This window comes from Dendrobates tinctorius, unplaced genomic scaffold (genome assembly GCF_039654945.1).
Source record: "Dendrobates tinctorius isolate UK_male_01 unplaced genomic scaffold, ASM3965494v1 ptg000351l, whole genome shotgun sequence".
Taxonomy (NCBI): Eukaryota; Metazoa; Chordata; class Amphibia; order Anura; family Dendrobatidae; genus Dendrobates; species Dendrobates tinctorius.
In genome coordinates this window covers 3,703,157-3,725,924 of record NW_027362017.1, presented here as the reverse complement: position 1 = coordinate 3,725,924, position 22,768 = coordinate 3,703,157, and the positions used below count along the sequence as shown (strand labels likewise).

At 42.9% G+C, this 22,768-nt stretch overlaps 1 protein-coding gene across 3 annotated transcripts in view; it reads left to right on the top strand.

Annotated features, from left to right (window-relative positions):
- Positions 1 to 22,768, top strand: part of LOC141075426 (zinc finger MYM-type protein 1-like) — a 205,034-nt gene that overhangs the window by 27,157 nt on the left and 155,109 nt on the right. For all 3 annotated transcript variants that reach the window (XR_012227273.1, XR_012227274.1, XR_012227275.1), the window contains exon 4: positions 5,169 to 5,274. The gene's annotated coding sequence lies outside the window, so the exon portion shown is untranslated. The remainder of the gene's footprint in view (positions 1 to 5,168; positions 5,275 to 22,768) is intronic.

The window sequence follows — 22,768 nt, the reverse complement described above, 5'->3', positions numbered from 1 at the left end:
TATGGGACTCATTCAGTATGGAGCAATATATGGGGCTCATTATACTGTATGGAGCAATATATGGGGTTCATTATTCTGTATGGGGGGTTATGTGGTGCCCAGAATACTGTATGGAGGACTATACTGTCTGATTTATGACCTCTTGTAGAATGTACAATAGTTATCACGCATATAATGTAAGAAGTGAAATCGTTGGCATTGTATACCTATATTTCTTTGCTGTATCTGTGCATTATGAATTGTGGTACGTGTTAAAGAGGCCCACTGAGACCTTCACCCGGGGCCCACAGAAACCTGGAGCCGGCCCTGTATACACTGCACAAAACCACTTCTCCTGTCCTGTTGTCGAAGAGGCGACATTGGACTTTGGGAGGGTTAATGTTGGTTTAGTATTTTCAATATTACTATGGCCAAATAAAAATAAAATATTGGAAAAGCTGTTTAAATGGATTATCCCAAGTAATCCCCTCTCCTCTGGAGAGGGGATAACTTTACAATTGCTGGAGATCCGACTGCTGGGACTTCCATGATCCTGAAAATCGGAGCTCTGTAGAGCAAGATGTAAATGCAGCTGTGGTCGATCATACGCACTGTGGCGCCATTCACATGTGGCTCTTCAAATGTCTCCTTTTAGGAGAGTGAGGGGCACGACAAAGTATAGCAATATTCACTGATCGGGGTGAGGAGTGTTATAGTTTGTGGGCTGGTGGGGTTTGTGTGGCAGGGCTGCTTTTTTGTCCCAGTCCGGCCCTGTCAGGGGCTCTCCAAATGTGACATGGCATCTGATCTGAATTCCAGCCAATTTTGCATTGAAAAAGTCAAATGGCGCTCCTTCCCTTCTGAGCTCTGCCATGCGCAGAAACAGTGGTTCCCCCCCACATATCAGGTATCGGCGTACTCAGGACAAATTGCACAATAACTTTTGCAGTCCAATTTCTCCTGTTACCCTTGGTAAAATAAAAAAAATTGGCCCTGAAGTAATTTTTTGTGGAAAAAAGTTATATGTTCATTTTTTTTTAAATATTCAAAAAATTCCTGTGAAGCACCTGAAGGATTAATAAACTTCTTGAATCTTGTTTTGAGCACCTTGAGGGGTGCAGTTTTTAGAATGGTGTCACTTTTGTGTATTTTCTGTCATATAGACCCCTCAAAGTGACTTCAAATGTGATGTGGTCCATAAAGATAAAATGGTGTTGCAAAAATGAAAAATTGCTGGTCAACTTTTAACCCTTATGACTTCCTAACGAAAAAAAAATATTGGTTCCAAATTTATGCTGATGTAAAGTAGACATGTGGGAAATGTTATTTATTAAGTTTTTTATGTGCCACATCTCTGTGATTTAAGGGCATAAGAATTCAAAGTTGGAAAATTGCGACATTTTCAAACTTTTCGCCAAATTTCTGTTTTTTTTCACAAATAAATGCAAGTTATATCAATGAAATTTTACCACTAACATGAAGTACAATATGTCACGAGAAAACAATGTCAGAATCACCGGGATCCATGGAAGTGTTCCAGAGTTATTACCTCATAAAAGGACAGTGGTCAGAATTGTAAAAATTGGCCAGGTCGTGAACGTGCAAACCACCCTTGGGGGTAAAGGGGTTAAAATCAGATGTGAGCCGAGCCGCATGTAAAGTAATATATATTGTGGGAAAGTAATAAAGTGCTGGTCACAGACTGGAAGTTTTTCTTCTATATTCTTGTCTCACACTTTTACCCCCCATATTCCTCGATTTTGCTCTTTCTATACAAAGCAGATATTCTACAAAATATAAAGCAGAATTTAATCAGTGTTCCTCCATTTCCTTCGGATATCAGTAATTTTCTTCTTCATTTGCTGACATTCACAGTCCGCAGTAGGAGATTACAATATCCCGCAAGAGCGCTCAGGTCGATGGGTAGAGATCACCGACTTCTCAGCAGCTCTGACTCCTCGCATGTGTGCGAAGAAGAATCCATAGAGCAAAGAAAAAAAGTAAAAGTAGGGCTCAGCATAAATGGGTGAAACTTCCTCCATAATGCTTAAAGTTCTGTTATAGTAAAATTCTGGAAATGAAGGTGTTACTGCAGAATAAGGGGCTTTCCGGGCTGAGAGAAAATTCCTGCAATCACTCTAGAGCAGATTTCCAAATCTTGAGCATGTGCACATGTGCAGCCAGGACTCCCCTCTGTTGCCAGTTATAGGGTTCGTCATGTAGCCATCAATATGGGATTTGCGTAGTTGCAGTCCCCAACTGATTTCCGCTGTGTGCACTCTGCAACCATATCTTTGGGTGTACTGTGCCAAAAAGCCGCTATGTGTAATGTGTAACCCATATCTGTTTGAGAATTGTTCCACAACACCTCTGTGTGCTCTCCACCCCTGCCTGTGGGAGTACTATGGCTTTAAGCCTCTGTGTGTACTCTGCACTCCATCTGTGGGAGTACTACGCCGTTAAACCTCTGTGTATTCTGCACCTCCTCCTGTGGGAGTACTGTTCCAATAAGTTTCTGTGTACTATGCAGCAGTGTCTGTACGAGCAGTGTGTGCCCAAAAAATTCTATTATGCATCCGTCTCTTTCCCATTTGTGGGCTGAAAAAAATATTTAATACTACCGCTGAGTCTATACGAATAATGTTTTTAAAAGATTTTTTTACTCTGCAGCTGTTTTTTTGTGAGTAGTGTTTCTAAAAAAATTCTACTATGCAGCCTTCTCTTTCCCATATGTGGGCCCAAAAGCCTCTGGGAGTGCTGTGCCTAAAAGCTTCTGTGTACTGTACAGCCATGTCTGTACAATATAGTGTGCCTAATTAATAATTATACTCTGCCGCTGTGTCTGTACGAGTCGTGGTCCTAAAAATGAGCTATACTCTGCACCCCTGTCTGTGGGAGTACTGTGCGTAAAATACATTTATCTAGTCTGGAACTGTGTCTGTGGAAATACCGTGCTAAAAAACTGTGTGTGTACTCTGCACGTATCATCGTTGGTAGATCCTGTGGCCACATACAATTGTATGTGGCCACGGGATCTAGCCAATCGTATGTGGCCACAGGATCTAGCCAATGATCCCCTTATGAATCCCAGTGTCCCTGGGAGGAAACCCGTCAGGACTTTGATATGTATGACCATTAGAGATTATTTTCTACCATTCTGCATCTCTGTAATGTTATGTGTTTGATTTCTCTGAGAAATAGAATGAATCAGTGATATGAGATCATTTGTATATTATCAGGTTGGAGTGCTGGGGATCCTGAATTATTGGGATATCTGATATCCCTCTTGCAGACTCCATTTATTTTTTACCAAAAGTTATTGGCCTGTTTTCTTGGCCATGATGAGAGAGGTTGATTATAGAAGACTATGCCATATATACAAAGTCTCGTCAGTAAGGGCGGATGAATTGTATTTTTACATAAATCTTTCACACATAACCAGCGTGATACATTAGACGTTACCTGCGCTGCACTTTATGTTAGGGTAATACCAAACCCAAAAACAAAGGAATGCTATCAGAGGCAGGGTGCCAGTATACTTTACATGGTAAGACAAACATGTAAAGATGCTGGTAATACCCCTGCCACCGGGAAGCCGGACATAAATAATCACATGTGGACAGTCGGAGATACACAGAGGAAAAACAGAGTGGAAGAGCCGACCATGAAGTCCGAACGTAGTGTAGTGAAAAATCAATAGTATATATTAATGTACATAATAAACCGGTATCAATAACGGAAAAAACATTTCAATGTGCACAGAAATTAAAAACAGGGCCGCACACCCAGATATGAAAGTGACCAAAGTCAATAGGACAGATCGGGGCTAAAATGTTGTGTGGATCAATATGGAGCAGATATGATAATATAGCTGGTAATATTAAATAAATGAAAGAGAAAAAAATCACAAGGTAGTAAGGTGCAAATATATAAGGAGTTGTATAAATTACACATCAAGTGATAAAGTGCTAGTGCAAAACAGCTGCAGTCGGTGTCATCATAGATACATAGTATGAGTGTATATAATCATTCAGGAGATATAAGGGGACAATAGAGCAACATTAGCTATATGTATGACCGAGAGGAGAGACCAGAAGTAACTGGGTGAAATCAGTCCAACACTGGAGGAATAGTAGTAGTCACTGGAATAGTGAAGGTCTCACTCTCCTGGATGGCGTTCTCCCCAATGTGCGTTTCGGCATGGTGTCTTCATCAGGGGATAGCGTCATCGCGATGGAGAAAGGTTTAAATATAGTTGTGGACGAATCAGAGAAGGTCCTGAGAAATGAAGGTGTGTGTGTATACACCAATCACTCTACTGGTGGTGTGGTTAGTGACAGAACAAGAGCCGCGGCATCAGTGAGCAGCATTGGCAACCACACTGCGTCACCGGAAGTGCCGGGATCACGTGGGGAAACCACATGACCCGGCATCATCAGGCAAAGCACAGCGGCCGACAGAGGAGGTTCCAGAAGCAGGGCAGGTATGGACCGCAATTGGAGGGGGCGTGGTATGGCACATGGGGAGGAAGACGCCGAGGGGCAACTATGGAAACCCTGTCATGTGCCCATGGCAACAAGACCACGCGGGGACCCACGTGACCCGGTACTTAGAACGCATTGAAAGGCGGACCACAGAGGCGACCCAAGACACCACTGCCATGCATGCGTACCGCCATCTCCAAGGCGGAGAGTGAGACAGGAGGAATGTGATGAATTAAAAAGAATAAAGGAATAAAATTTGTATGAGAACACTGACGTCCAGGGAACAAAGTGTGAGGATGAAAACTGTGGGGATAATGGGAGTGGAGGGATAAAAGGAAAAGATATAGTGAAGGAAACAGTGTAATATGGAAAATAATACATAAATAATGATGAAAAAAGGTGAAACAATGAAGGGACAATACTGAATGAAGGAAACATCATGGGAAAAATCTAAATAAAAGGGGGAAATGAATGAGAAGTAAAAAAAAAAGGTGTGGTGGAAATATAAGTAATAACAGAGGGGAAGAGGGGAGGGGTGCGCAAAATGTGTAATGTGAAAATATACGAGAGAAACAGAATAATGAGAAGTGCAAAAATACAATAATATATGAAGTGAAGACATGATGAATGGAAATAAATAACAAACATAATAAAAAATTAAAAATAATCAGTAATAAAATAATGTATATTTCTTTGTTCCATCAGGGATATCCAAAGGACGAGATGATGAAGTTCTGAGAGGAAAGGGCTCTTGCTTCATATTGGACATCAGCTATACATATTACCCGCGCCGAAGGGTGCGCTAAAGGAGGTAGGTAGGAAAAGAGGGGCAAGATTAGTGTGAGAAAACAAGGTACAGACATTGTGATAATCGATCATTTACACACCATAAAGAGAGGATAAAATGCATGATAAAACTACATAAAACATAGAGAACAAAGACATGATAAAAACATATTAATATAAAACATGAAACACAAAAACAACCTAACAGCACATAGTGGTCAGAGAAAGGGAACGTCACTATTACCCTCAATGAGGCCGAAAGGGGGAACAGTGTTCAGAGTCCAAATCCATTTGGTCTCCCGTTGTGCAAGTTTGCGGCCAATATTGTCACATATTAGTAATTACTCCATCAATGCCCCAAACTTTAAACTGAGAAGAATCACAATTAAGGTGGAATTTAACCCCTTTACCCCCAAGAATGGTTTGCATGTTAATGACTGAACCAATTTTTGCAATTCTGACCACTATCTCTTTATGAGGTAATAACTCTGGAACGCTTCCATGGATCCCGGTGATTCTGACAGTGTTTTCTTGTGACATATTGTACTTCATGATAGTAAAAGCTCTTTGATATAACTTGCGTTTATTTGTGAAAAAAATGGAAATTTGTTGAAAATTTTCCAATGTTCCAACTTTGAATTTTCATGCCCTTAAAATCACAGAGATATGTCACATAAAATACTTAATAAGTAACATTTCCCACATGTCTAGTTTACATCAACACAATTTTGGAACCAACTTTTTTTTTAGGAAGTTTTAAGGGTTAAAAGTTGACCAGCGATTTCTCATTTTTAAAACACCATTTATTTTTTAGGGATCACATCACATTTGAAGTCACTTTGAGGGGTCTATATGATAGAAAATACCCAAAAGTGACACCATTCCAAAAACTTCACCCCTCAAGGTGCTCAAAACCACATTGAAGAATTTAATTAACCCTTCAGGTGGGGTTAACTAGTGGGACAGTTTTATAGGTTGGGTCATTACGGATGCGGCGATACCAAATATGTGCACTTTTATTGTTTAGATTTTTTTTCCAATATTTATTTAGTGATAAAATAAATATTGTTTTTTTTTAATTATTTTTTAAAAAAAATATTTTTACAATTATTTAAAACTTTTATTTTTACTTCATTCTAACTTTAACACTTTGTCCCACTATGGGACACTCATTTTTTGCAGGCTGATCGCTTCTATAGCATGCAGATGAAGCAGTATCTGCATGCTATAGAAACTGTCAGCGCTGCACTTAGTGCACACTGACCTGAGAGACTTTATGACATGTACTGCGCATGACAGGAATTCTCTCTGCTCTGGTATCCCGGATGTTGTCAGTGATCGGGATCCCGCGTCAGCCCTCTGCTTGCTCCCAGAACGCTGCGATCGGTCCATGACTGCTCCTGGCACTTAGTGCCGGTGTCAGCTGTGAGAATCAGCTGGCACCTGGCCATAATCAGCCGCACACCACTCGTATGCGCGTCCGATCGTTGAGATGTATTATTCCGTCCATGGTCGAATTGGCCCTGGACACATGGGTGGAATAGTATGTCTGATGTCAGAAAGGGGTTAATATCCCTAGATAGCCTTGTCTAGTGGAAGGGTACATGCAAATAAATATAAACATGACAGCTGATATTGGAGAGGTAATACTCATCCAGACACGTGATGTAGATAAACCCCTCTGCCTCAACACGTTTCACCCATTGGCTCATCAGGAGGCTTGGTGGAAAGATGTCAGGTTATGATAGCAGCTGATATATGTCTTGGATGTGAGAAGCCATGTTAAATATCCTCTCTTCTTGGAGACCACTCCACCTTCTAAGTGAACCCTCTTGAAAGGAGAAAACCTCCGGGTTGTATACATAGCCGAAGTGTCCCTTCTTACACACCGCGCATGCGCTGCATTTGTGAAGATAGAGATCACGATATGACTGGAAATTACGTACAAAAGTCTTCACTGCGCATGACAGAGGAGTCCTGTGTGTCACCCTGGGACGCACCGGAATTAAAGTGTCCACCACGCATGTCTGGAGTGCTCGATGACGCCCTTCCGGGAGCATGCGCTCCAAGCTGGAACGTATCGGTGGATCCCTGCTCCTTCCTTATTTTTTTTTTTTTAATATTTTTTTTTAAATGTATGAGTGCCTGTCCCGTCCGGGACCACCATAATTGGTTCTAGGATTGATTGGGGGCAAGAAGGAAAAAAAAAAAGGGTTCATTCAGTGGTGCAAAAGCAAAATAGGATTCCTTTGGCCTTACATAAATATAGACACTAATCCAGTGAATTATATAATGTAAACGCAAATCGATTACTCCAGAAGAAAAGGAAAATAAAGAAATAAAACCGCCATTATTGACCGAATCTTTACCATCTTCAAATATTTTCAGTTAGGATGAAGATCCGATTTAGGTAGTGTAGAGAGTCCGGGAGAAGCTGTAGAAGATAATATTCCTGGATTTTTCAAGTATTCAGCACGCTCCTCTGGTGAAGAGATAACAGTTATTTTTGATGCAAACTTGACCTGAAGATTAGAGGGTTGAATCCAATTGTAGGGACCACCAGCACGACGGAGTTCCCTTGTTGTAGTGTGAAACGATTTCCTTTTTATCCAAGTATCTTTAGAAAGGTCTTTGTGAAAAGATAAGTGGCTATAGGGAGATGAGAGAAATGTTGACTCCTTTGAAATATTCAGAAGCGTGTTTCTGACCCAGTTGGGGTAGAATGAGACGATGACGTCCCTGGGTACGTCAGATGGAAAAGAAGGGGGTCTACGGATTCTGAAAGCTTTCTCAATCAAACTTCTCTCTTCAGTGTTTGGAATAATATGGTGGATCAATGAAGAAATGTAATTATTTAATTGGAAGGTCGGGACTTTTTCGCGGATCCCTCTAATCTTGATATTTCTCCCTTTAAAATCTTCACATGCGGCCAAACTGTTTGTAAAGGAATCTATGTCCTTTTGGATCTTTTCTACGGATTCTGTGACTGTAGATAAACTCTTAATTCCTCCAGCACATAGAGACTTGTATTTTGAATAAGGAAATTCAACTATTTTGGAGCTCCTTCCTTATTTTGAAGGATAACGTGTTCCAGCAATGGAGCACAAAACATGTCCTGATCCACCTCGAGGCAAGGATCAGATATGACCATGATAGCGGCTGTGAGGGTAGCACCGGTATTATATGTATGAAATCAGAGCACAGTGATATATATGAGGAAGAGGAAATAATAATTCACATTACACCCATAACCAGATAGGGATCACGTATATTAGATAATATCCAATAGAGGGAATATGTGCCAGTAGGCCCTCAATAATGATCATGCAAAAAATTAGTCAATATTCTGAATGTGCACACAAATGTGTGAGCCCTAATAACAGGGAAACAGACATGGCAGTGATCCCAATTATATATACAAGTCGAGGTCCATCACCCCCCAAAAGTTGCACTCGGAGGAAACAGTCCTCTCCCCTCTGTACCTGTCTGTCAGTATTAGTTTGGTCATTGTAATTTCTCTTTGTGTTTTGTATGTAACCTCTCCTTATGTACAGCACCATGGAATTAATGGTGCTCAAAAAAAAATAAATATTAATAATAATCCTCTTCATGATGTTCCATCCGGTCCTCACCCCTGCCCTTCTTGCTGGACTGCACATAGCATAAACCTGCAGCAGTTGACTCCTGTGTTTCATCATCATCATCATCATCATCATCATCATCGATGTGCTGCGGTAGTCCGCTGACAGTTTGCTCTACCCGTCCCACATACTCATCCTCCAACAGAACAAATGGTTGGGCATCAGGGCACACAGTCTCTTTCTCTTGTGGGTCAGGGTGGTGGATGGCCCACGGAATCACAGCCAGCCGAGTCATCAAACAGCAGAAGTGGCTGCTGCATGACTTTAGGCTCAGACTGGTTGCCTGATTTATAAGGGGGTGAGGTGGAACACAGATGCCCATGGGCCGCAGGTGCAAACTCTGTGCTTTCAGCAGGGGCTCGGGTAGAAGACAAAGAGAAGTACCGGAAGGTCCTGTCAGCCGACCAGTCTAAACAGTTGTGTGAAAAAGTGTTTGCTCCCTTCCTGATTTCCTATTCTTCTGCATGTTTGTCTCACTTGAATGTTTGAGATCAACAAACAAATGTAAATATTAGATAGAGATAACACAAGGAAATACAAAATGCAGTTTTTAAATTAAGGTTTTATCATTAAGGGAAAAAGAAATCCAAACCTACAGGGTCCTGTGTGAAAACGATATTCTCACCTATACTCTGTTATTGCATGAGAGTATCATTAATAGTTTACCCAGTTTTATAAGTTGCAGTCCTTCCCAGTCTTCTTTTGGAAATTTTCTGTAGTCGGACTGGGGATGTTGTTTTTTCAATAATGTCAGGCACTGTACTAATTAAGGAGGGTGCCTCTGTCTGCTGTGCCCCTCCCCTGATTCTGCTACATGGCGCCCTGGTGTCTTCCCACCCACCCTATATAGTAATAGGGTGGTTATGACAGGATCCTGTTTGGCCAATAGATTTCTCAATGAACCCTTCCTAGTATATATTTGGGCACCGAGCTATTCCCCTCCTCTTCCCCCTGTCGGGTTTTGGAGGTGCTCGTGTCGGGAGAAAGATGGCAGACTCCCTTATTGACATCCTGCGTGCTAGAGCAGAGCAGGAGGGTGAGCACTGGCTGCAAGCCCTCAACACAGGATTCAGTGCTCACCCTGCCTGTGCCGCCGCTTTCAACCCCCCAGAGCGATTGCACTGGTACGGGATGCAGGAGCTGGATCATGGTTAGCGAAATCTGATATTGAGCCATTAAGCTCCGTAACAGGCAGTAGGGCCGTCATCCGTTATTTAGATGATTTCCTTTTTGTCGGCCTCAAAACTTCTGATTTATGTCAAATTTTAATTGAGGAATTTAAAATGATCACTCAACGTTTCGTCGTACTTTTGTCTATCGAAAAAACCGTCGGACCGGTTAACACATTGTCTTTTCTAGGAATTGAAATCGATACCATAGCAATGGTTTTCCGTCTGCCTACTGATAAAATCCAAAAAAAACCTCTTCATCTGATCGAGGGTTTCTGTTCCGTGCGGAGGATAGCCCTCCTGCAGGTGCAGTGTTGTCGGGTTATGCCAGTAGGCAGAGTTTTTTCTAGGCCATAGAATAGAGATCAATAGGTCCTTACGCGCAGATTTAGAAGTTTGGAAGACTTTCTTGGTTTGATTTAATGGTCACATGTGCTTTATGTCACCAGAATTTTCGAGTCATGGGACTGTGTCAAATCCATGCCCTTCTGAAACTTTTTCCTATAGTAGCGGCAATAGAACTTTTGGGTTCACAGCTGTCAAATATGAAAGTTTGTTTTCATACAGAAGAAGTCAAGGTAACACATTGCATGAAACATATGTCTTCTTCTTCGCTTCCTGTACTGGGCCTTCTCTGCAGATTAGCACTGCTATGTTTAAACTACAATATACCTCAGATATGGGGGAAAACTTCTGTTTGGGCGCACGGCGGGGCTTGGAAGGGAAGGAGCGACATTTGACTTTTTGATGTAAAGTTTCCTGTAATCATTAGCGGACGTCATGTCCCATTTGGAGAACCTCTGATGCGCCTAAACAGTGGAAACCCCCCACAAGTCACCCCATTTTGGAAAATAGATCCCTCAAGGAATGTATTTAGCTGCACGGTGAGCACCTTGAACTGCCAAATACTTCACAGAGGTTTATAACGTTGATCCGTGAAAAAAATCCATTTTCCTCACAAAAATGTTATTATAGCCCCAAATTTTGCATTTTCATAAAGGTCACAGGAGAAATTGCATCATACAATCTGTTTTGCGGGATGAGTTGACGTTTCTATTGGTTCCATTTTCAGACACATGATATTTTTTTATCTTTCTATTTTTGTATCGCTTTATTCTGAGAGCTATAACTTTTTTTTTGCTGATGGAGCTATATGGCAGCTTGTTTTTTGCGGGACAAGATGACATTTTCAGTGGTTTGTTGTTTATTTATATCCGTCTATTTGATTGTGTTTTATTCCATTTTATGTTCGGCAGTATAATGGTAAAGCATTGCTTTTTGACTTTTTTAATTTATTTTTTATTGTGTTCACATAGGGGGTTAACCAGTGAGACAGTTTTATAGATCGGGTTGTTCTGGATGTGGAAATACCAAATATGTGTAATTTTATTTATTTTTTTCCCATACATATATTTATTTTTGGGTACAATATGTTTTGATTTTTTTCATTTTATTTTTAATATTTTTCCAATTGTTTAAAAAAATGTTTTACTTTTTTACTTTGTCCACTATAGGACTCTCATTTTTAGCTGGCTGATCGCTTGCATAGCATGGGGTTGCAGCAGCATGATCAAGCAACTTTCCTAGCTCTGGTGACCCGGATGTCGTCATGACGCGGGGTCTCCAATCCAAGGGTAGAGGGGCTGTCATCCCTCTTCCGGCTCCCGGAATACTGTGATCGCGCTCGATGGCAGCATTTAGGGGATTAAAGTGCCGTGAGAGGTGCAGGACCACTCCTTGCCATTAGAGTGGGGTTCTACCTGTCAGAATCAGCTGACACCTGGCGGCCATCACGTGTGCACAGCCTGTGTGCGTGCACGACCGCCAGGATGTAGTAATCCGTCCCTGGTCAGTAAGGCACAGGGACAGGTTATTACGCCCAGTGTCAGAGAGGGGTTACATGTGGCCTTGTTTCAGGACAGCGGTATTAGCACAGGAAATGTATATGTTACAATCTGGCCTTCTGATCTCTCACTGAAACAGTGTTGGCACAAGCGATGTGGAGCAGCTGATGGGGCGTCCGGAGACTGACACACAGTTTTTGCACCATGTACGTCGATCCTGGAAGATCGATTTCACACAGGACACGTTCACTTTCAGCAGCACCAGCCACTAGCGCAGGAGCGACCTCTCTGCACTGTGACACTGACACAATGGTGCCAGCAAAACAAGATGTCTGCTGTTTATATGGCCAGGGACATGTGACTTCGGCAGCCAATCACAGAAGACCTTGTGTCATGACGTTGTGGATATTTCTGCACCCTGATTGGTTGCCAGAATAATCACATATAAAGTTGAGTGAAAAAAAAGTGCGCTGCTCCTGTAATCTCTTCAGATGCTCCATTAACCCCTCCACATCCCCTTCCCTGATCAAGTGTCTGCAGCACAGCAGCATGAATGAGACCCCGCTGCGTTACTGCAGCCCCGTAGGTTTTACTCTGAAATGCCGCAGTGGTGGCGGACAAAACAGTGTGAGAACTCGGCCGAGGACTGTGTGTCTCAGATGACTTGTCCAAGTGCCGGACTCCCCGCCCCGCTCCCCTAGACTGACAGGTCTCTCTGTGTGTGTGAGGAGGTAGAGACTCGTCAAAGGGATCGGGAGGACAGAAGCCTCCAGGACCTGCCTTGGACGAGTGATCTCACACACATGGTCCTCGGCCGACTTTTCAAACTATGTTTTCTCGGACGCTGCAACATTTCAGAGTATAACGTACACGGATGCAGTAACGCAGTGACTGATTCATTCTGCCCGTGGATCAGACAGCACAAGTGAGAGGACAGGTTCCCTGGTTTCCTTTATCAGATAGCTTACAGCTTCCACAATCCATCCTGTGATAAGATATTATGGGTGTCCCCATGATAACACTTCCTGACCATCTCACAGTAACACAGCGCCTCATTGCTACCAATCAGAATCCAGATTTATTTATTTTTTTACTCTGATGTATTTGTCTTCTATGATGCCCAAAGATAAAGCACTGCCTTCATCATGGGGACAAGAAGGATTGTCATGGGGACACAGACATAAGATCATATACTGTAATACAGGCTTTGACAGTCTCGCATTATAGTAAGATTTGACAAAAAAGTGAAATATTTATCTGTTTCATTTCAAATACGCTTTGCTTAAAGCTCTGAAAGGATGTAATACTTTTACAGGGAAAGTGGATGAGAAGGCGACACTGCGATCACACCATGAATGTTCTTACCAGGTTTCCTCCAACGTCACACTCGCTCACCATGTATCTACTCATTCCTCTGTCACTAAGAAGATTTTAGTTTTCTAGTTGTAGTGATCCTGCAATGTTTTCCTCGGACTGTCCGTTTTCCAGGAGGTTTTCCTCAGACTGACCGTTCCCCAGCTGGTTTTCCTCGGACTGACCGTTCCCCAGCTGGTTTTCCTCGGACTGACCGTTCCCCAGTGGGTTTTCCTTCGGACTGACCATTCCCTAGTGGGTTTTCCTCGGACTGACCGTTCCCCAGCTGGTTTTCCTCGGACTGACCGTTCCCCAGCTGGTTTTCCTCGGACTGACCGTTCCCCAGCTGGTTTTCCTCGGACTGACCGTTCCCCAGCTGGTTTTCCTCGGACTGACCGTTCCCCAGCTGGTTTTCCTCGGACTGACCGTTCCCCAGCTGGTTTTCCTCGGACTGACCGTTCCTCAGCTGGTTTTCCTCGGACTGACCGTTCCCCAGCTGGTTTTCCTCGGACTGACCGTTCCCCAGTGGGTTTTCCTTCGGACTGACCATTCCCTAGTGGGTTTTCCTCGGACTGACCGTTCCCCAGCTGGTTTTCCTCGGACTGACCGTTCCCCAGCTGGTTTTCCTCGGACTGACCGTTCCCCAGCTGGTTTTCCTCGGACTGACCGTTCCCCAGCTGGTTTTCCTCGGACTGACCGTTCCCCAGCTGGTTTTCCTCGGACTGACCGTTCCCCAGCTGGTTTTCCTCGGACTGACCGTTCCCCAGCTGGTTTTCCTCGGACTGACCGTTCCCCAGCTGGTTTTCCTCGGACTGACCGTTCCTCAGCTGGTTTTCCTCGGACTGACCGTTCCCCAGCTGGTTTTCCTCGGACTGACCGTTCCCCAGTGGGTTTTCCTTCGGACTGACCATTCCCTAGTGGGTTTTCCTCGGACTGACCGTTTACTAGCGGGTTTTCTGATTTCCGGTATTTAATGGCACAAAAAGCTTCAAAAGCAATAAACAGGAAGGGAACTAATGTTATTTGCACCGGGGCAAGGAATGTCCAGAGATCTATTGTACAGTAACTTATCTTTGGCCCTCTGATAATCACACGATTGAGACGCTGCATTCAAAGCTGCATTGCCAAATTTGAAAAGTTTGTTTCTCATGAAATCCGCAGTCCGATCCGCATAAAAGACAAAACCAAATGATGGTGACGAGAAGAGCAAATGATCTGTTGTGTCGCTGTAGAATTCGATCTTTCCAAGCAGGAAGGAATGTTTCTTCTGTATTTTCTCTCTGTAGGACAGATTTTTCTTGTTGCTTTTAGCTCTGTCTATAAAGGATGTGCGCCAGGAGGGGATGACCACGACGCTGTACGAGGTCTGTGTGGTGACAGAGCTGCTCAGGCCGCTGCCTCCTTTCGGTCACACCACCTGGCGTATCCAGCATCTTCTTCATGTTGTGCTCCTCTCTCCTGAAGAGCAACTCCTGACCCATACATGGAATGACTGATGCGGTCTACTAAGGTGAAGTTTACTGTATCACCAGGCCGACCTAAGAAAAAGGGAAAAGAAAGCACACATAATTTTCAAAGAACAAGTGGGCGCATGGGCTTCATTATTAGTCATTTTAAAGTAATTTGTAGAGTTTCTCTAAAAAATAATTCATTTTTATTGTTTTTTTGCTTCCATATGTCCCCACTAGTGCAGCTGCTACTCTGTGCTCCTAAGGCAACACAGTGGACAAAATCATTCTTCTTCCACCTCTGGCAGTCATTAACTTTCGTTAAAAAAAAGGCAGCTAACAACGTGTTTTAGCATGTTTCTAGCACAAGGATTGTGCATCTTTCTTTTGCTTTCATGTATCTGTCTTAATTTTCTGCTAATATGTACTCCTAGGGCCACACTTTGGACAGACATGGACTCCCTTCCACCTCTGGCAGCTGCTAATGGTCGTGGAAGGCAGTTAGCAGCTGTTTTATAGTAATTTAGTATGTTTCTAGCATCAGGATTTTGTATCATCATTTTGCTTTCATGTGTCGTTCATGTTCTGCTGCTAATCTGTGTTACTACTGTCTCCCTTTGCACAGAATTGGACTCCTTCCATCTCTGGCAGCTTTCAATAGTCTTAAAATGCTTTTATTAGCTTTCTTAAAGTCATGTACAGCTTCTCTGTCAAAGGAAAAAATAGTTCCCATTTGCTTTCCTTTGTCCCACATTCGTCCCCCTCTGGCAGCTGACAATATAGTTCTTTCTTCACCCACAGAAGAAGTCTTCTCAGCCACCCTGATAGGTTCCTACAGAGGCTCTGCTCCTTCCCTGACAAGCAGGCACCAAGCTGCTCTTAGGGTACTGTCGCTGTGCAGTCACCAAGCTGTGGGGAGAGTGACTGAGCATGTCCGACCACCGACACTCAGCTCAGCAGGTGGACGTGCACGTTGCCTTATACTGTCAACACCAGGTGGCGCCAAACAATGTAAATTAATGTCATTCTTCTCTAGATAATTTCTGAACACTGATTTAATGGTGAGACAACCCCTTTATTTACCACCCAGCCAGAGATAAAGCCCTGTCCATGCTTCCCAAATCTATTATTCTAATTGTCTAAGGTCAGTATGTGAGAAGAGAGTGAGGTGAAATAAATGCTTCCAGGAAAACGAGCTATTTTCTTGGGTTCTTTAACCCTGAAAAACAAAATATTATGATTCTGTCTCCTAAAATTCAGAGGCAAAATGGGGACAGCTAAGACCGTTCTATAGTGCGAGGATCCCATCAAACATCTCCCTGTATCTCAGCTTCTGGGTGAGATGTTCCTGTCCATTGTAGGTATCTTCTCACCTTTTCAGACTCCATAGTTGGCATCTCCCAGTTGAACATGTATTATAAATTGTCATTTCCAATGTTAAACTTTAGTTATTCCAAGAATCTTATGTTTTCCATCAGATCCAGAGCGTTGAAAACATCAAACCCTTTCTGCAGGAGAAACCGGAAAAAGACAAATTAATGAGAATTCGAGTCAGGGGTTTTCTTGTCATTCACACAATGCAGTTTTTCCCGTTTCTGCGGTCATAATCACTTGTCCCTGACTAGTAGAAGTTCTTTTCCTGAACTAAGATGTGCTCCATAATCCCACAATCCCATATCAGGAATTGATTGCATTCCTGTAAGATCTGTCATCAATAATCGCTGGTTATCCGATCTGTGGAACCACCCATGAAGAGGATGTAGAGCTTAGGACTTAGGATTGCTGGGAGTCCCAGAGGTCACACAACCAGTGATCATTAGGTGATGACTTTGAAGTCCCCTGTTATGAATGGGTCACCGAGGAGGATAACAGGACCAGGCTAAGCCACAGAAAACCAGAGAGGTTGGAAACTAAGCGGATTGCAGACCCCTGATCCTATCCACACAACTAGCAGTAGCCGTGGAGCGTACCTACGATGCCGTAGACGCCTTGGCATGGCCGGAGAACTAACTCAGTCTAAAGCAAGAAAAGTGAAATTTAAACTGCCCCGGAGCAGACCCCAAAGGAATAGACAGCCCCCAAACAAATATTGTCGGTGAGACAAGATGAAAACACATACGCAGGCAGAAAAATAGACTGAGCAAATGATGGGGCCCAAACTGACTAGACAGGACAGGAAAGGAAAGACACTGTTTGCAATCACGCAAAAAACCCTGAAAAATCCAACACGTCTGATGCACAAAAACACTGCAGTCACACGACTTCGCCTCCAGTAAATCAGCACTCTGGTATATACTGAAAGCAAAGCAAATAGAGACCATTATAACAGGGGACAAAACAAACTGACACACCAGTAACATATGAGCGTTGATCCAGCACAGCCCCAGCAGGAGCAAGCTGACCCGCACAAAGGAGAGATAGACAAAACCAGATCAAATGCAAAAAGATTAGCAAATGAGCCACTTAGCTGAACCATGCAGGAGACATCAGACATCAGACCTCAGAAGGCACAGGAAGAAAACCACCAGCAGGGATTGAAGGAAGTCAGCTGTCTTAAATCCACCAGTCAGAAACCCCAGATCTCCAATCGTCATCATCATTATCAGGTGGCAAGCCTCTGTCAATCTGACCAGCTACTCTACCTCCAGTAAGCACCAGAGGGAGCCCAGAACGAGAACTCGCAACACCTCTGTCACTCTGACCAGCTCCACTAACTTCATTAACCTCCAGAACGAGTCCAGAAAGAGAATTCACAACAGTCCCCAGTTTTAAGGAAGCATTACTGAGCATGTGCGACCTCCACTCCTATAGACAGTGGTCGCACATGCTCAGTAACTCTTCATTAATATTGGAAAATTTGGACACCTGGTCTGATTAGTGACAGTCCGAGTGGATGGCCTCTCAACGATCATAAATCTGATACCTGTCCTATGGATTGGGGACGTGTCTTCATATGGACACTATTCACAGCGATCAGCTCATGGGTTACAAGAGGACACCCCTCTCCCTTACAGCAACAAGATAAGGTCTGATCATGGCACCGAGAAGATTCAGAGACTTACCTCTACCACAAATGTATCAACGAGGCAGAGAACAATGTGAAATATCCTCTTCATCCATGACCGGAGTGAGGTGGAAATGACTCCGGTAGCTATTAAATAACTGCTGGACCACCGGGTCGTCGTTCTTCTCCATTGTTCTTAGCCCGGCCGTCTTTGTAGCCTTATTATTAAGAAGCCAAAAAAAAACAAAAACGATAAAATGAAGTGAAGTGCTATCCTCCAGAGCTGCATTCACAATTCTGCTAGTTTTATTTTTAGAGACAGCTTAGATGAGCTCCTATAACGGGATTTTTGCATTTTGCTACATCCGATTACTATAGAGTGTCAGACGTTAAATAAATAGCAGTTTCCAGATTACTGGCCTCCAAAGGAAAGCTTTGTGCCCACAAATAACCAGGTGTAGAATTCAGCTCTGAAGTCTTTAGAGTGAATACTAGTGAACATAATTCAGGCACAAGTATATAAAGCTGTACGCTGTCTAAGTAAGCTGAGAAACTCAGAAAATGGGCGTAATATTACTATTATTAATGGCCTTATCTGGGACTATAGGTGCACTGTGATTCTTTTAATCAGAGAACGAGTTGCATCCCCAATCTAACATTGATGGCCCATGTACATCCTGCATTTTTCACTAATTTTCAGTTGTCTCTGAGCTAGTGGGTGCAGACTAGCTGCTCTGATGTCTCCCATGCACTGCACACACAGACATGAAGGATTGATTCTTCCTTTCCTGTCTCTATGTAGGACATGTCCAGAAGCTGCAGCAGCATGGAGAACATTATATAGTAGTAGTGAGCAGTGTAGATGTGAATCCAGCACTGCCTTTCTGCTTCCTTCTCTCTTATTCTATAGCTGTAAAGTGATTCCTCAGTGACCTGACAGTCCATCTTGTATTGAGCAATACAGATTTTTATCTGTTTTTAGAATGGATGGTGAATTTGGGCAGTGAGGAGAGGAGAAAAAATTAAGAGAAAAGCAGATTTCTGAATAAATATTAATAATATAAAATAATAATAGATAAATAATAAATAAAATATGGTTAATATTTATGTATAGTATATAATAAATAATAGAAAACAAATTTGTCACCACCTGACTGTTTATATAATTATTGAAAACTTACCATGATACTGAGCAGATTTTGTAAATCTTAAAATCAATAAAATATATTTTAACAAAAGACTTACTTTTTTTTTACTCTGTCGTTTTGATGGTACAGCAACATAAAAATACTCTGAGGAGCCTAAGAGGAAGCCAAGAAATGTCGAAACAGTGTTCAGAATAGAGAGGAAAGGACAGGAGGGTTAGTGAGTTTAGAGATCAGGAACTGAAGAGGGAAATGCTTTTCTCTCACTATGAGACGTATAGATAGTGAAATATTGGTTTCTGCCGTTAGAAATATGCAATATAGTATTAAGGTATGAAGGGAAGACACAAGGTGTATCTGCCCCTGATATTATCAGCCTAAGTGTAAGGCCGGGATCAGACTTGTGAGAAACTCGCATGAGTCTTGCATGTCAGTTCCCAGCACTGCCGCCGGCACTCGGACAGGAGACTCGTCCAAGTTTTTCGCAAGTCTGACCCCGGCCTAACAACATGTCACATACAACAACGGGGGAAGCTTTTCCTTACTTTGGTGGACGGTGCGCTGTTTCTTCATTTCTGTTGCTGGAGAAATAGAAGAAATAATCAGAAATAAATGTAAAATAATAATCAGGAACAAATCCTGGCTCCGTCCGGACCCTACAATGACCAGAATGGAGGACACGTCTCCTGTACATCTCCACATGATATAGAGAGAGGTCATTACTAATTAATAGCTCATTGGGTACATGTCACTGTCATTTCTTCTGTCTGTAACGACCAGGACGGACCATAAATACTTTTTCATCTAGAAGACAGTAATTAGGACATAAGGGCGCGTCCACTTGTGGGAAGAGGGTAAAGTACTTACAAGTTCCAGACTTTGCTCCTCCTGGTTTTCCTGAACCATTTCGGGATCCACCATTTACGTTTGGGTCTAAAAAAAAATCCAAATAAACAAATTGAGATACAGACAGTTCCCAATATCATTCTGAGGATATATACAGCGATATCGCCCTGTGTAATGTCCGGGCTTATGTCACTGTATGGTGTCAACTTTACAAAGTCCAAGGTCTCATTAGAGTAAATGGCGCCATGATTCCGCTCATTACTTACTGGATCGGCTCTGTGTTGGCCCACGCTGTTTTTATTTCATGTGATTTTGGCCTATAAATAAATACATTTTTCATTAGAAAATATCATCTATATAGTGTGTCTCCTAAATAAATTCAGTGACTTAAAGTGAATCTGTCAGTAGGATCCACCCTCCTCCGCCATCTATATGGGCATGTAGGTCACAGGAAGATGGATAAGATGTTACCATTGTGAGGTAGCGCTGTCATTTAAGTAGGGGATCACTCGCTTGGCAGCCACAAAATCAGATCCGGCACAGGTTTTCTATAAACTCAGAACGGTCCATGCGGTTTATTAAACATCATAAACCATGACCAGCAATATATAAACGGCATAGCGTCCATGACAGAGCTTCACTCTGTTAGCAATGTCCAATACGCAGGCTTTTCAGCCTCAGTTATATCTCACCCCGTCAGGGTTCTCTCATGGCTGCTTCTCCATACTGCAGACATTCATTCCCTCCAGGGAACTCTCAGGCACTTGCAGCCATTAAACACAGTGTCCACACGTGCTGTCAGGCAGGAAGCCCCATCTCAGCGGGACCTTCCACACTGGACCAACCAGGTCCCAGCATTCACCCCCATGTGACCTACCCTGGCCACATTATATGGTACATAGCCACGCCCACCGGGTCACATGACTCTGACCTCATCACAGGTCCTTCAAGCCTTTACACACTCTTTACAATAGTGCTTTAAACACACCCCCTGGGTGGGTTTGTAGGTAACCAGGCCTGCCCATCTCTCTAGTTACCTGGAGACTTCTCCCTTAGACATTGAAACAACACCTCAGCAGTATCACTGCTGATCAACACATAAGTCTCCATCCCAAAGCTACCCACTTTGGGATACATAACGGCCATTCCGTATTCTGCCATTCATCCTTTCTCCTGGGACATCCGTACAGCACCCCCTAGCGTACTCAGTGGTTACTACACCACACCTTGATATCTGGGACCTCATGTTGTATTCCAAAGAAATTCACATTTTTCTTAATATATAATTAAGCAGTTAAGATCTATGGGTCGGACATAGATCTCCCTAAAAATCTGACTCCAGTGCTTATTTTTAATAAATGGTGACGTTAGTGAGAGTCAGGTAGATCAGGAGAGCAGACTGACAGTTATTACATGTCTCACACTGGTGATGCCCCCTTTCATTTATAAGCAGCTCCGGAGCTAGATTCTCGGGGAGTTCTATGTCTGGCCCATAGATCTTATTATCTGATTTACATATTAAGAAAATGTGGATTTCTCTGGAGTAAGACATCGGATTGCCGGCATCCAGGTATCATTTTATTCAGCTTCCTATGCCCTACGTGCCCATATAGATGCTTATGAGGGTTGACCCTACTGACAGATTTCCCATAAATACCAGTAATCAGGATCGCAGTTACAGAGAGTTAGTAGAATAAAGCAGATAGCCAACAACGGACTCTGTGAACTTCACTTCTATTACATATACAGTGGGGAAAAAAGTATTTAGTCAGCCACCAATTGTGCAAGTTCTCCCACTTAAAAAGATGAGAGAGGCCTGTAATTGACATCATAGGTAGACCACAACTATGAGAGTCAAAATGAGAAAACAAATCCAGAAAATCACCTTGTCTGATTTGGCAAGATTTCTTTTTCAAATTATGGTGGAAAATAAGTATTTGGTCTTTAACAAAAGTTCATCTCAATATTTTGTTATATATCCTTTGTTGGCAATGACAGAGGTCAAACATTTTCTATAAGTCTTCACAAGGTTGGCACACACTGTTGGTGGTATGTTGGCCCATTCCTCCATGCAGATCTCCTCTAGAGAAATGATATTTTGGGTCTGTTGCTGGGCAACATGGATTTTCAAATCCTTCCAAAGTTTTTCTATGGGGTTGAGATCTGATGACTGGCTAGGCTACTCCAGGACCTTCATATGCTTCTTATGAAGCCACTTCTTCGTTGCCCTGGCGGTGTGCTTGGGATCATTATCATGCTGATAAACCCATCCACGTTTCATCTTCAATACCCTTGCTGAAGAAGAAGGTTTGCACTCAAACTCTCATGATACATGGCCCCATTCATTATTTCATGAACACAGATCAGTCGTCCTTGTCCCTTTGCAGAGAAACAGCCCCAAAGCATGAGGTTGCCACCCCCATGCTTCACAGTAGGTATGGTGTTCTTTGGATGCAACTCAGCATTCTGCCTCCTCCAAACGCGACGCATTTTGTTTCTACCAAACAGTTCTACTTTGGTTTTATCAGACCATATGACATTCTCCCAATACTCTTCTGGATAATCCAAATGCTCTCTAGCAAACTTCAGACGGGCCCGGCTTGTACTGGCTTAAGCAGGGGGACACGTCTGGCACTGCAGGATCTGAATCCCTGGCAGTAATTGTTACTAATGATAGCCTTTGTTATGGTGGTCCCAGCTGTATGCAGGTCATTAACTAGGTTTCCCAGTGTGGTTTTTGGGATTTTTGCTCACCGTTCTTGTGATCATTTTGACCCCATGGGTTGAAATCTTGCGTGGAGCCCAAGATCGAGACAGATTATCAGTGGTTTTGTATGTCTTCCATTTTCTTATTATGGCTCCCACAGTTGATTTCATCACACCAAGCTGCTTGCCTATTGCAGATTCAGTCTTCCCAGCCTGGTGCACGGCTACAATTTTGTTTCTGGTGTCCTTCAACAGTTCTTTGGTCTTTTTGGAGTTTGGAGTGTGACTGTTTGAGGTTGTGGACAGGTGTCTTTCATACTGATAACAAATTCACACAGGTGCCATTACTACAGGTAATGAGTG